This window comes from Xenopus laevis, chromosome 7S (genome assembly GCF_017654675.1).
Source record: "Xenopus laevis strain J_2021 chromosome 7S, Xenopus_laevis_v10.1, whole genome shotgun sequence".
Taxonomy (NCBI): domain Eukaryota; kingdom Metazoa; phylum Chordata; class Amphibia; order Anura; family Pipidae; genus Xenopus; species Xenopus laevis.
Window position 1 is genome coordinate 65986712 of NC_054384.1, and position 12327 is coordinate 65999038.

General features: G+C 41.3%; 1 protein-coding gene across 1 annotated transcript in view; it reads left to right on the forward strand.

The window, feature by feature from the left end:
- Window positions 1-10021: 10021 nt before the first annotated feature.
- Window positions 10022-12327, forward strand: part of LOC121396432 (ATP-binding cassette sub-family G member 4-like) — a 52695-nt gene continuing 50389 nt past the window's right edge. The window contains exon 1 of the mRNA XM_041571328.1: window positions 10022-10317. The gene's annotated coding sequence lies outside the window, so the exon portion shown is untranslated. The remainder of the gene's footprint in view (window positions 10318-12327) is intronic.

A 12327-nucleotide genomic window follows, 5' to 3' on the forward strand; every position in this document is an offset into this window, starting at 1 on the left:
CTTATAGTTGCTTTAATTGAAATCATCCTTGAGAAAGAATTGGGGCTTACGGGCTCTGCTAAAGAGGCATTCTTCTTACCACTGTAACTTTTTATTTGTCTGCTGAACAGAAGATGTTTGGCAGTTGGCACAGAGCTTCACCACACTGTTGCATATAGAGGGTTAACACAAAGGTAATCCAAGGTAAAGCAGTACTTTTGCCAAAAAGAAGAAATCTGGGTCATGCTGCAACCTCCTTCTGCTTGTACAAGAACCACCTTTTACTGGACCATTGTTTAATTCAACATTCTTTTGCAATACACAAGCCGCTTGCTAGGCACGCACTGAGCACAAAAATAACAGCATGCAGGGGTATGGCCACAGACAGACTGGTTCAGCAACAAATAAAGCTACAAATTAAGTTATACTTTAGTTGCCCATAGCAGATTTTGTTGCCATTTTAAGAACAATGGCTAACCATTCGTTTTAAGAAACGATTCATCCATCAATGGTTAATGATATGTGAAGAGCAATTTGTTGTATATTTGTCTAGTTGCCTGAAAAAAACTAACATATACAGTTGTGTTCAGAATAATAGCAGTCCAACATCACTAACCTGAACACTGTTTTTGGTGGAAATTATATTTCTACTTGGCAAATAACTTAGTAGGTGATTTCAGCCCTTATTTAAGGAAGGAAGGCAGCAAATGTTGTGCATTCTGGTTATAGTGCATTTCTCTCTGAAAAAGTAAATTGTTCAGAGGAACAGCGTACGTTGATTAAAAAGTTGATCGAAGAGGGGAAAATACAAAGAAGTGCAGAAAATGATAGGCTGCTCAGCTAAAATGATATCAAATATTTTAAAATGGCAACCAAAACCTGAAAGACGTGGAAGAAAATGGAAAGCTACCATTCAAATGGATAGAAGAATAGCCAAAATGGAAAATAAGGTCTACCTGTGAGTACTGTTACAATTGGGAGATGCCTATGTGAAGCCAAGCTATTGGCAAGGAGCCCCTGCAAAGTCCCATTGTTGAAAAAACTAGGTACTGAAGAGGTTACAGTTTGCCAATGAACAAATTGACTGGCCTAAAGAGAAATGGCTCAACAATTTGTGGACTGATGAAGGTCTAGGGACCACAGACAGGCCCCCAAAACTGAATTCAAACCACATTACACCGGAAAACCGTGAAGCATGGTGGCGCAAACTTGATCTGGAGAGGTTTCTCAAACTATGGTGGCCTATTTATCACATACCAGGGATCATGGATCAGTTTTTAATACATCAAAATACTTCATGTTGCCTTATGTCGAAGGAGAAATGCGTTTGAATTGGATGTTTCAACAAGACAACGAATGTTGTTGGAATTTATATTTAAATATTAGTTCAGTGATTCAGCTAATACAGTGAATGCAGACACTGCTATTTTTTTTTGGAACAGGCTGATATTCCCATATTTTTGCTTTCTGTAAAGGAATAACACAAATTTGATAAATTCTTCGTGTGCGATCAGTTTGGGTTCCTGTGACCCTTCAGTCGTCATAATTACGCAATGAGGGAGCCAATGATTGTGCTAGATCGCAGTAGAAAAGACTAGGCGCCTTGCTATGATGTCACTCCTAGCAAAACCTATGTGGCGTAATGTGTGAAGTATGTTGTCTCCACCAACTTGGGCTCCCTGCTTCTAGCTGGACATTTAGGATTGGTATTACCCTCCTACCTGTGGTCCTTATAATCTTATTAAAATGAATTTGTCCTTATATTTATTTAAAACATTTTGTTTGAGACTATTTACTTATTTATTGTTTATGGTGAACATTCGTATGCTACCATGGATCCGGTAACTAATTGGTTTTGGTCCCGTTGCAGGCAGGGCTTCACATTAATATTCAAGGTGAGACGAGCTTTGTTTTAAATGCTTTAACTAAGTCTAAATTGTGTTGGTGTTGAAATAAAGATTGTCTTTTTAATACTGAAATTTAGAGTGTGCATTTAAACAGGGTCTTTTACTACAAGTTTGCTACAGTGTTGCGGACTATTGCGTTTATAAATTTTGGTTGTGTTCCTGGTTTGCACCTCATCACACACTGTCATGTTTATTGGTATGTGGTGCTTTAATGCAATTGTGCTGTGCCTACTGCAATTGCATCCAATTAGCCAAATTAATGTGTGCGATTTGTCTCAAATCAGGCACAGTTATGGTGAATTCGAAGTCATTTTGGCATCAATTCCGGTGTTTCGTGTTAGAGTAACAAGTAGCTTATGGTTTACCCTGCAAAGCAGTACTCCATTTAGAACGGAAACCAGAAAAGATTCAGTGGCACCAAGTATAACTATACAGAAGTGCAAAGAGCACAATTTTACACAAGTATCTAATGAAAGTGGTGTTACACGCAGCTGGCTGTGTGGAAAGGGCAGTGTTTACAACCGCACTTATGGGTGCTATGGACTGTTCAATTGTATTTCATTTTAATATATTTTTTTATTTCCATTTTTATTTTCATGTCCTCTTCATGTTCCAGTCTGACTTTCACACTGCTGCTGGTTGCTGAGGTAGTTAAGCCCTACAAACCAGATAGCAGTTCCACAAATTTTGCTGCAGTCATTGTGCAAATATACTCCATTAAAAGCACTTGCATCTGAAGCCACAGCCTGCAATTTTGCATAGCTACACTTAGCACCGCTGCCTTTGTCCTGCCTTCTGTCCTTAAAGGTCTCTATAAAAAATATATTGCATAAACCAGCTCATATGTAAAACCCTGATTCACGTAAATAAACCATTTTCATAATAATATACTTTTTTAGTAGTATGCGCCATTGGGTAATCTGAAGAAAATTAGCATTTTAAGAGTTAATGGCTGCCCCTCTGATCCTATGACCGTGCACACAACTAAACCAAACATCCCACGTGTTAGGTCACATGAACTAATTAAGGGACAAAGATCTGTTTTTTGCTTCCACACTCCTTCCTGTTAGAGTTGCACTATTTCTGGTCAGGTGATCTCAGTACCCAGTAGGCATCCAAGGCTTTTGACAACAAAACCCCCATGCAAAAACGCATACAAAGTGTGGTGACGCATAGGGAGGGGGAGTAGAGGTGTGGTGCCGAAAAAATGTTGCCGTGAAGATCTACAGGACCTAAATTTCACTTGTCAAGGGTCCGAACTAAGGGTAGCAGACAAATGGTACGTGGGTAGTGCCATGTTGCGCCCTAAACATGTGTTTTTTCTGCCATAACACATCGCACACAACTGCCTCTAACATTTAAGCTCTGTGTTGCTATTATGCTGAAATTGTGGGGGTACATGCTGCATTGTGGGTATAAAAAATGGCACTTGAAATCGGCCTTTGTACTTGCAGTTGTAATTGAGCCCTATTGTCATTGAATATGTTGTTGCACTGTTTGTGGCATTAGTGCAATTTATAGGGATAGAAGATAGAGAACATTCAACATATGGTCAAAAGTATCCATAAACTTGCCTGCCCAACATCTATTTCTGAAACAAGGCTTTCTCTCTGTATCATTCCGTGAAGTCAGTGCCTTTAATAATGCAAGCTGTAGTCAGTACATAGGATAGCTAAGCAGAGATTTCATTGGTCTGGAACCAGACAGGATTTCCCATTTCAGAGTATATACTTAATGAAAGCGGTATACAGTAAGTACAGAGCAATGTAGCCTATACACAGCCTTGCAGCAAAGTGCCTTCATAATGCAGACAAAAGTGAGTTCTTCCTATTTTAGTATAAATGTGACAAATTGGGACTACAGTGTAACACTACTGATTGTGTAAGAAATGTTGCTGCACCTAAAATTTGTATTTGTGCCACACAAAGGGGATTTATATGTAACTTATATACAGACCTGTGTCAGCTATCCTGCAGAACAGTTCTCTACAACACACAGTCTCTTGCAATACATGTATTTTTCTGGGTTCTATTTAAAGGAACAGTAACCAAAAAAATAAAACTATTGTGCTGTACTGGTAAAACTGGTGTGTTTACTTCAGAAACTCTACAATAGTTTATATAAACAACCTGCTGTGTAGCCATGGGGGCAGCCATTCAAAACTGAAAAAGGAGAAAAGGCACAGGATACACAGCAGAAAACAAATAAACTCTGTAGTACACAATGGGATTCCTCAGAACTTATCTGTTATCTGCTGTTTATCATGTGCTTGAATGGGTGCCCCCATGGCTACACAGGAGCTTGTTTATATAAACTATTGAAGTGTCACACTCGTTCTACCAGTGCAGGGCAACACTACATTCAGGGGTGCTTCGCCAATGAGGCGTGTTGAGGCTGTCGCCTCAGGCGGCAGTGCCCCACTAGGTACCAGGGGCAGCAAAAATGCTGCTCCTGGTACTTTAAGAGCAAATTTATGGGGGAGAGGGGGCAGCAGCAACTGCTGCTGCCTCAGGCGGCGGAAGGGCCAGGATCGCCCCTGACTACATTATATTGTCATTACTTTTATACACTTTCATTTTCAGGTGTTACTGTTCCATTAAAGTGGACCTGTCACCCTAAGAAATAATTACAAATTCTTATTTATTGTGCTTGTTAAGCAAAATAAACTTTACTTACACTATATAAATCATTTCAATCTTGGTTGCAGTCAGCCTTGGAATCTACCACCACAGCTAACAGGCAGCAGCCATTTTCTGGACACTGTTATTAAGACAAGCATTGTAATCTTATTTATGCACCAGAATTTGGGACCTGATCCCCATGCCTTTGCATTGGTAACACAATTATAGACTGTGAACAGGGAGTGGGATGTGGGAAGTGCAGTAACATGTAGGAAATACAGAATGGAAAGTGAAAGTAATTAAATATATCATTGACAGCTGGAGTAGAGTCCTGCAGAGGGTCGGGTACCTCCGGGTTATCCGCAAAAAAAAGTGGGCACCCTGCGGAATGAGCGGAGAATTTTCAGGTGCGGGTATACCCACAGGTTCGCGGGTCAAGTTGCAGGTCTCATCACTTCCGGTCTGCAGCACAGTCACTTCCTGTTTGATGGTGGTAGGTGGGTTGCGGGTCTGGGTCGGGTAGCGGATCAAAGTGGGTAAATATGCGGTACAGGTTGCAGGGTCGGGTCCGGTTCTTAGAAATTGGTTCCGCGCAGGACTCTAGCTGGAATCCTTAAATGCATTTATAAAAAGTATGGATGTTTTAATGAAAAAAATAATTTGGGTTTCATGTCTAATTTGGAAAGGACTTAATATACAGCTTTTTATGTCTGGGTGACAGGTTCACTTTAAGAATCATTACTGAAAGCTGTATAGGTGCCTCTCTAACACTGACCAGATAATAATAGAATTGGACAGCTGTGGCTCCGATGAAATCAGCTTGGAACAGCTCAACCCATTCTCAAACCATACAGTCTATACACTGCCTTGAAAACATATTTAGCCCCCTTGTCCAATTTTCTCATTTTACTGAATAACAAATTCTATGCTAAAAATTCTACTTCCGTCATTTTAAATCTGAAAAATACACTATGGTACACTTAATCATAGCCTGTGATTATGATTTTAGACTAATAATTTAATATTGTTATGACCATTCCAGTTTTTTTTAAATAAAAATGTTAATTTTGATATTTGTGAGCGATAATTTGTAAGGGGTGGACCCTTGAGTTGTTTCCTGGTGGGCCCCAGGCACCCCAGTCCGGCACTGGATGATGTTACTAAAAGAAGTCTATAGATTGGGTCAGCACACATGAAATCAACACATTCAGCCCATGCTGCCTCCAGTTGAGCAGCTGCCCTAACCTACAGTTTTAATTTTACCCTTCAAATTTACCATATCCAGATAATACTGATGTAAAGTTCTGATGTATAAACTAAGAGCTACAACAGAATGGTAAGAGCCATGAGTTTCCCAATTTCTTCGTATTATCTTATTTTGTTATTTATATCTTGTATCTGAGTCCCTGCACATGGTGTGCTGTGGGTTGCTGTAGTTAAAAATATGCAGAACTGAATGTGACAGTAAAGATCCAATGTGGAGCATGACCAGTGTTGATTTAAAAACAGAGACGAGCACTCCAAACACAGATTATACTCCAAAATTCCCTTTTCTTGAGGCCCCAAAGTTCCCTTTCTCATTTACATTTGACAAAGGGCAGTTTGTGCCCAAAACAAGCTTATTTTATAATTCAATCTACTTTTGGAGTGCTCATCTCTGCTTTCATACCTACATTAGAATTGCTTTTGTTAATGTATGTGAAAAGTTGCTACCTATAGTTATTTTCTCCAGGGCTTTTTGCTAATAAGCAGAGCACAATTATACAGTATACCTTTCTGGGAACTTAATCAAAAATGCACTTAACTCCTCCCCCCCCGAAATGTTTCCCTCACTGGAGTGGAAACATTTTTCTTCACATGGGGAAATTCACAGGCCGTCCTTTACCCTTACTACACATCAGTGTCGGACTGGCCAGGCCAGACCCCCCTCTCCCGATATTCTGGATTGTCCATGCAGCGCAAGCGCACCAAACGGCGCAGTTTGCACATGTTCGTTTAGTTTGAGAATGCAAGACGAGCGGCGCATCACAGTTGGGCAGCGGGGAGGGGGGCCCTGGACAGCAGTCCAGATGGGCCCGGGACCCCCCAGTCTGACCCTGCAACACATGTCTGTAGAGCAGTGATCCCCAACCAGTAGCTCGTGAGCAACATGTTGCTCCCCAACCCCTTGGATGTTGTTCTCAGTGGCCTCAAAGCAGGTGCTTATTTTTGAATTCCAGGCTTGGAGGTAAGTTTTGGTTTCATAAAAACCAGGAACACTGCCAACAGAGTCTCAATGTAGGTTGACATTCCATATAAAGGCTTCCAAATGGCCAATCACAGCCCTTATTTGGCACCCCAAGATGATTTTTCATGCTTGTGTTGCTCCCAAACTCCTTTTACTTCTGAATGTTGCTCACGAGTTCAAGGGGTTAGTGATCACTGCCCTAGAGTGTTCTGGTTATACCATATTAGAGCCTGGACACTTGTGGTATATGTGCAAGTGTGGGTTTCAAAAATATAGACATCCACAATGGCATTGCAGCTGCCTGGTTATCTGCTGTCAATGACAGTATGTCTTCTCCCACACAAAGGTGGGTTGTGTCAACTCACAGCTCCAGTGAGAGAAATATTTAAAGGGGATAGGTGGCCTTTAGTTAACAAGTTCATATGTCACAAGCATAACATTTTATATACCGCCTCTCTCCAGTCTGTTCAAGGACACCATAAATTTCTGTTTATGACATAATCATGTTTATTATACTCTAGACATTGAACATGTGGATTGACATAAAGTTAACCCTCTGTGTAAATATTTGCTCTGTACAATATAATTATCATTATTACGAACACATAATTATAAAGAATCCTCAGTCAGCTTTGAACATCATAACAGCTGTGAGACTTGATGTTGGATCCCTTCATAATGTTAGCTGAAAAATAAGAGCTAGATGATTGCTGTTGGTGAAAAAAAAAACAGAATCAATGTGCCCAGACCTTGAACTATTTAAAAATAAAACCACCTCTTCATCTCCATATCTTTATAGCTATCCTACAATATATATCTTTATCTAATTCTATCCTGACACACTCCAGGCAAGAGGATTTACAGTTATATATTGCCCTTAAAGGAGAACTAAACCTTAAAAATGAAGATGACTAGAAATGCCATATTTTATATAGTGAACTCATTGAACCAGCCTAAGGCTAGTGCCACAAATACACTGGCTGATTTCAGCTCTACAGCAGGCTGTAGCCTCCTGTCCTTTTTTCACATTCCTAAGTGCAGAATCAGCTTCTGTGTGAACAGACTTTGGCGGATTTCAGCTCAAAATGCAGAGACTTGCGGTTCTTGACCGTTGTCCGTTGTGTCTGTTCACAATGAAGCCGATTCAGAAGCTAAACTTAGGGGTCATATAAGCTGGTGTTACAGGGCTGATTATTACATTATGAGAATTGTGTTTCTGAACTGCCATGTACAAATAATTAGTTTTTTACTAATCAGTTGTATATTGTGATATATGATCAATTGAATGCAAGTCGTAGAATTATATCACTTCACAATGAGAAAAGGGGTTGAATGGCTCTAAGCCTAAAGGTGGCCATAGACACACAGATCCTATTGTACGAATCAAGGATTCGTACAATTTTCGGATTGTGTGTGGCGTGTGCCGACATCTTTCGTCCAGCGGAGAATGGTCAATCGGTCAGGTTTGATTTTGACCCGACCGATCCCGCCGGAGCCCACGGCACATCGTAAACGGATCGTTCGGCCATACGGCCAAACAATCAGATTACACCCGATATAGCCATGTTTGTTAATGGCATATCGGGGAAAGATGGCGATGTTGCCAAACGAGCGGATCTTTGCATCTATGGCAACCTAAGGTGGATTGGGAAATTGTCTTTGGTGTTAGAGGTAGACTGTCATGATGAAGGCTGTGGAGTAACTATGGAGACATACTCATACTTAAGCAGGACCTTCCCCCTAATTATTAGCCCACTTGTCTGGGCACTGGTGGGCCCTGCCAACAAGTAAAATAGGACCCCAGTAAGTAAAAAAAAATGCCCCTTGCTCATGGTCATGATCATTATGTGCCCTGGCAACTCAGAATTCTGCCGACAGCACTCAAATAACAGTTACTGCTAGAAAAATATTTTATTGACTACAAATCACACGACATGTTTCGGGCTTAGCCCTTTCTCAAATCCACCTGAGTCTACAAAGGATTGCGGTAATCCTTTGCGGAGGATCGAAGCATTGAGGAATTAACCCCTGCAAGGCTGAGCGTAAGAACAAATTGTGTTTTTTGTATATAAGACAGTGCCCTGGCAACTCCCCAGTTTTGTCAAAACTCCTTTCTTGAACCGCTATCTTCCAACTAGAATATATCCTATATTTCTGCGGGACAATCCCAATTTTGACAGCTCAGCCCACAGTGCCAGATTTTTATTAAAAGTCCAGAGTTTCTCTTTGAATACTTTTCTAGTGTCTATGCAGGAGAACAAAGTTTTTGAAACTTAATTAAAATAAGGGGCTTTTTGGCAGAGAGCCAAGAATACTCAGCACCTGTACTAAGCTACATTTGTAAGAATTTAAGATAAGCAAATATACAATTGTCACTATTTAAGATAAGCAAGCTTCAACTAGGTGTAGGCAGCAGACAAGGTACATGCAGGGCAGTATTTAGGACTGATGCCACCCTAGGCACTGGACCTAAACACGCCCCCTACGTTGTGCGTGTGACATCAGCACGTTGTGTGCATTACATCACACACACTCATGCAGTGGAAGTGATGTCACACGTTGTGCGCGCATAATGTCACTTCAACCAACCAACCTGGCCCACTACCCCTCACCCCCCCCCCAGCTCCGTCACTGGATCTCATATAGAAATCTGTGGCAGAGACGGGGAATTTTTTATTATATTTAAAAAATATATTTATAGGCAACCGAGGGTCACCCCCCAAAACCTGCTGCCCCAGGCATAGGTTCAAGGGTGCCTTACTATAAATAAGCCCCTGGATACATGTGTGGTGCCCCCCAAGTGTTGCGCCCTAAGCACGTGTCACTTCTGTCTACCCCTAATTCTGACCCTGAATAAAACCTATAGGGTTTTCTAAGTGTACTGAACTGAACATGATACTGCTGTTTGTGAAGGAAACATTTAGGGAGGAACTCCCTAGGGCCCATGGTCGGATCAGAATGGAGGCAATATGGGCGGTCGGATTGTGGGACCGCATCAACGAACAGATGCGCCCGTGATCCAATGGGATTTTTTACCCTGCCCGATCGGCATCTGCACGACTTTTGGGCAGATATCGATCGGGGACGCCCATCGGATGGCTGGGTCTGTCGGCAGCTTTTATCGGCCCGTTAATTAATTAGTCTTGTACAGTATAGATGCTGTCAGCACACAGGAGCACAGCACCTTTTCATTTTGTGTACAAAAAAGTACAAATAGAGCAGCAAGTTGTGTATATTCCTTCTCACTGCTACTGGAGTGATGTGACTTTAAGAGAAGCCCAGCCTCTCAGCAGCCTCTGCCAGATGATGGAACTGCATCAGCTTTAGAGCATCTCTGTCTGAGCTTGGGCTTTCTGCTACAGGACCAGGGAACACATTCTTAGTCTACAGCCATATAAAGCATGGGGGAACCGCAGCATCCCACTGTGCGAGGCTTTCCACTCCGAATGGCAGTTTATTCTTGCCAGCCCCTGTCCTGAAGCATCCCTTCCCCCTAGATCCCCTGGGGCGGGGGGAGCTACTCTAACTGCAGCTGGAGGCTACTGACTGGAAGGGGAGCATTGATCCCCTCTGGAATTGGAAGGTGAGACCCTTTATCGCATTTGAGACTAGGAGTATATGGGGGAGCGGGGGTGGGTCACTGTGGGGAAATTAAGGTGAATGCAAGGGATAAGGAGTTGGCGTGCAGGTGAGGAGAGGGATGCACAAGTATTTATATGAGTTCACACACAGCGGAATAACAGCCTGGCCCACAGATCAGTAAAAACAAAATATGGGTGGGACCTGGTGTTGGGGAAGGGGGGAAGTCAATCTCTAGGAGGCCAAAATAAAAAGGTGAAAACATGTATAGATAGAGAAAGAGAACATGGAGGTGGAAATATAGAAATGAGGAGTGAAGTATTATGGGTAAAAATCGATTCTGGCAATGTAAAAAAAAGGAGGAAACAGTTCAATAGATGTGGGGGCTGGGAATAAGGAGTAGATGGCAAATAACAGACACCTGTAAAGAGGGACAGCTTGACACAGAATAGAGGTAGGTTGTTATCCAGAAGTGTACAGTAAGTACAGGCAGCAAGTGAATTATTTCCAAAGCATGTGTGGATGCAGGGGTCACTCACTGGTACTATATGTTTATATGGGAGTGTGTAATATGACTATGGAACTGTGCACACTATGTAATCATGTGCACTTTGCTGTTATTTTCTATACACTAATGATGACATTTTCGCCCAGCAACAAATTGCCTCTTCTTCAGACAACTAATCTCCCAGAAAAGCCTTCCCACCGGCTAAAATGTAAATCGCTGGGCAACTAAATCTCTCCGAATTTTAGCGTGTGACACTGCCCTTAAGAAGGTTTTTCAGATAATGTGGTTTTAATATAGCTCATCGATTCTGTTGTTATTTTCACAGTATAAGTGGAAACATGGGGTCTAAGCTACCAAGAATACCTATGTAGGCAAAAACAAATATTAACCTTATGAAACACCCACCATCACATTTACTGTAGCTCCCCTATGTATGGCCTGCCAGAGTTTGTTGGTCCTGCAGAATCTCTCCTGTTCAGCTGAATGTTAATTGCTAATATTACCATTGCATTATATAATGCTATACAGCATGTAGATTAAAAATTAGGGTCAGGCTGTCACAGTTTGGCCTGTGCAGCACATTTAAGTAAGTTGCTCAGTACACACCCCCCTAAACTTATATATAGTACACGTATGGGACTGTTATGCAGAATGCTTGGGATTGGAGTTTTCTGGATAAAAAAGTCTCTCTGTAATTTGAATCACCATTCAGCAAGTCCACTAAAATAGTTCAAACTTTAAATTAACCCAACTGACTTCTACATGAACTCGGCAGGTCTGAGTTGGAGTATATTTTTATTTGGACTTTTAACACCATCGGGGTTAATAAATCATGAGAAAAGGTTTTTTTTGTATGAAAAAAATTGTTTTTTTTTCATTTTAAAGTCTGACCAGATAAAATCGGACTTTAATAAATAAATCCCTTAATCTTAGTTTGGATCAAGTACAAGGTACCATTTTATTTTTTCAGAGAATTTATTTAAAATAAAATTAGTTATTTGATCAACATGGAGTCTATGATTTTTGCCTCAGGTGCATGGTAAATTGTCTAGATACTGCAAAAAGACCAGCAACACAGAGAAATCTTGTGAAATTGAATACAATACTATACAGGTATGGGATCTGTAACCTAGAAACCAGTTTTCCAGAAATCTCTGAATTAGTGAGGCCATCTCCTATAGGGGCAGATTTACTAAAGGGCGAAGTGACTAACGCTGGCAACAATGTGTCAGCGTTACAGGCACTTTGCTGATTTACTAACTTCACTAGCGAAAGAGACAGACGCTATTGGTCATTTGCACTCTATCACCAGGCGAATTTTCGCTCTGGTGAATGGACGTTACTCCGTTACCTCTTTCGCCAATCTTGCCTTCACCAGCTCAGGCCAGGCGAAGTGCATTGGAGTGCATAGATCTTCCTCAATCTTCTGTTATTTACATCATATTATCATATTTTTCGTGGAACGCTGGCATCTTTTCTTTTTTTCAGAGTGATTGCCTGCAAAAG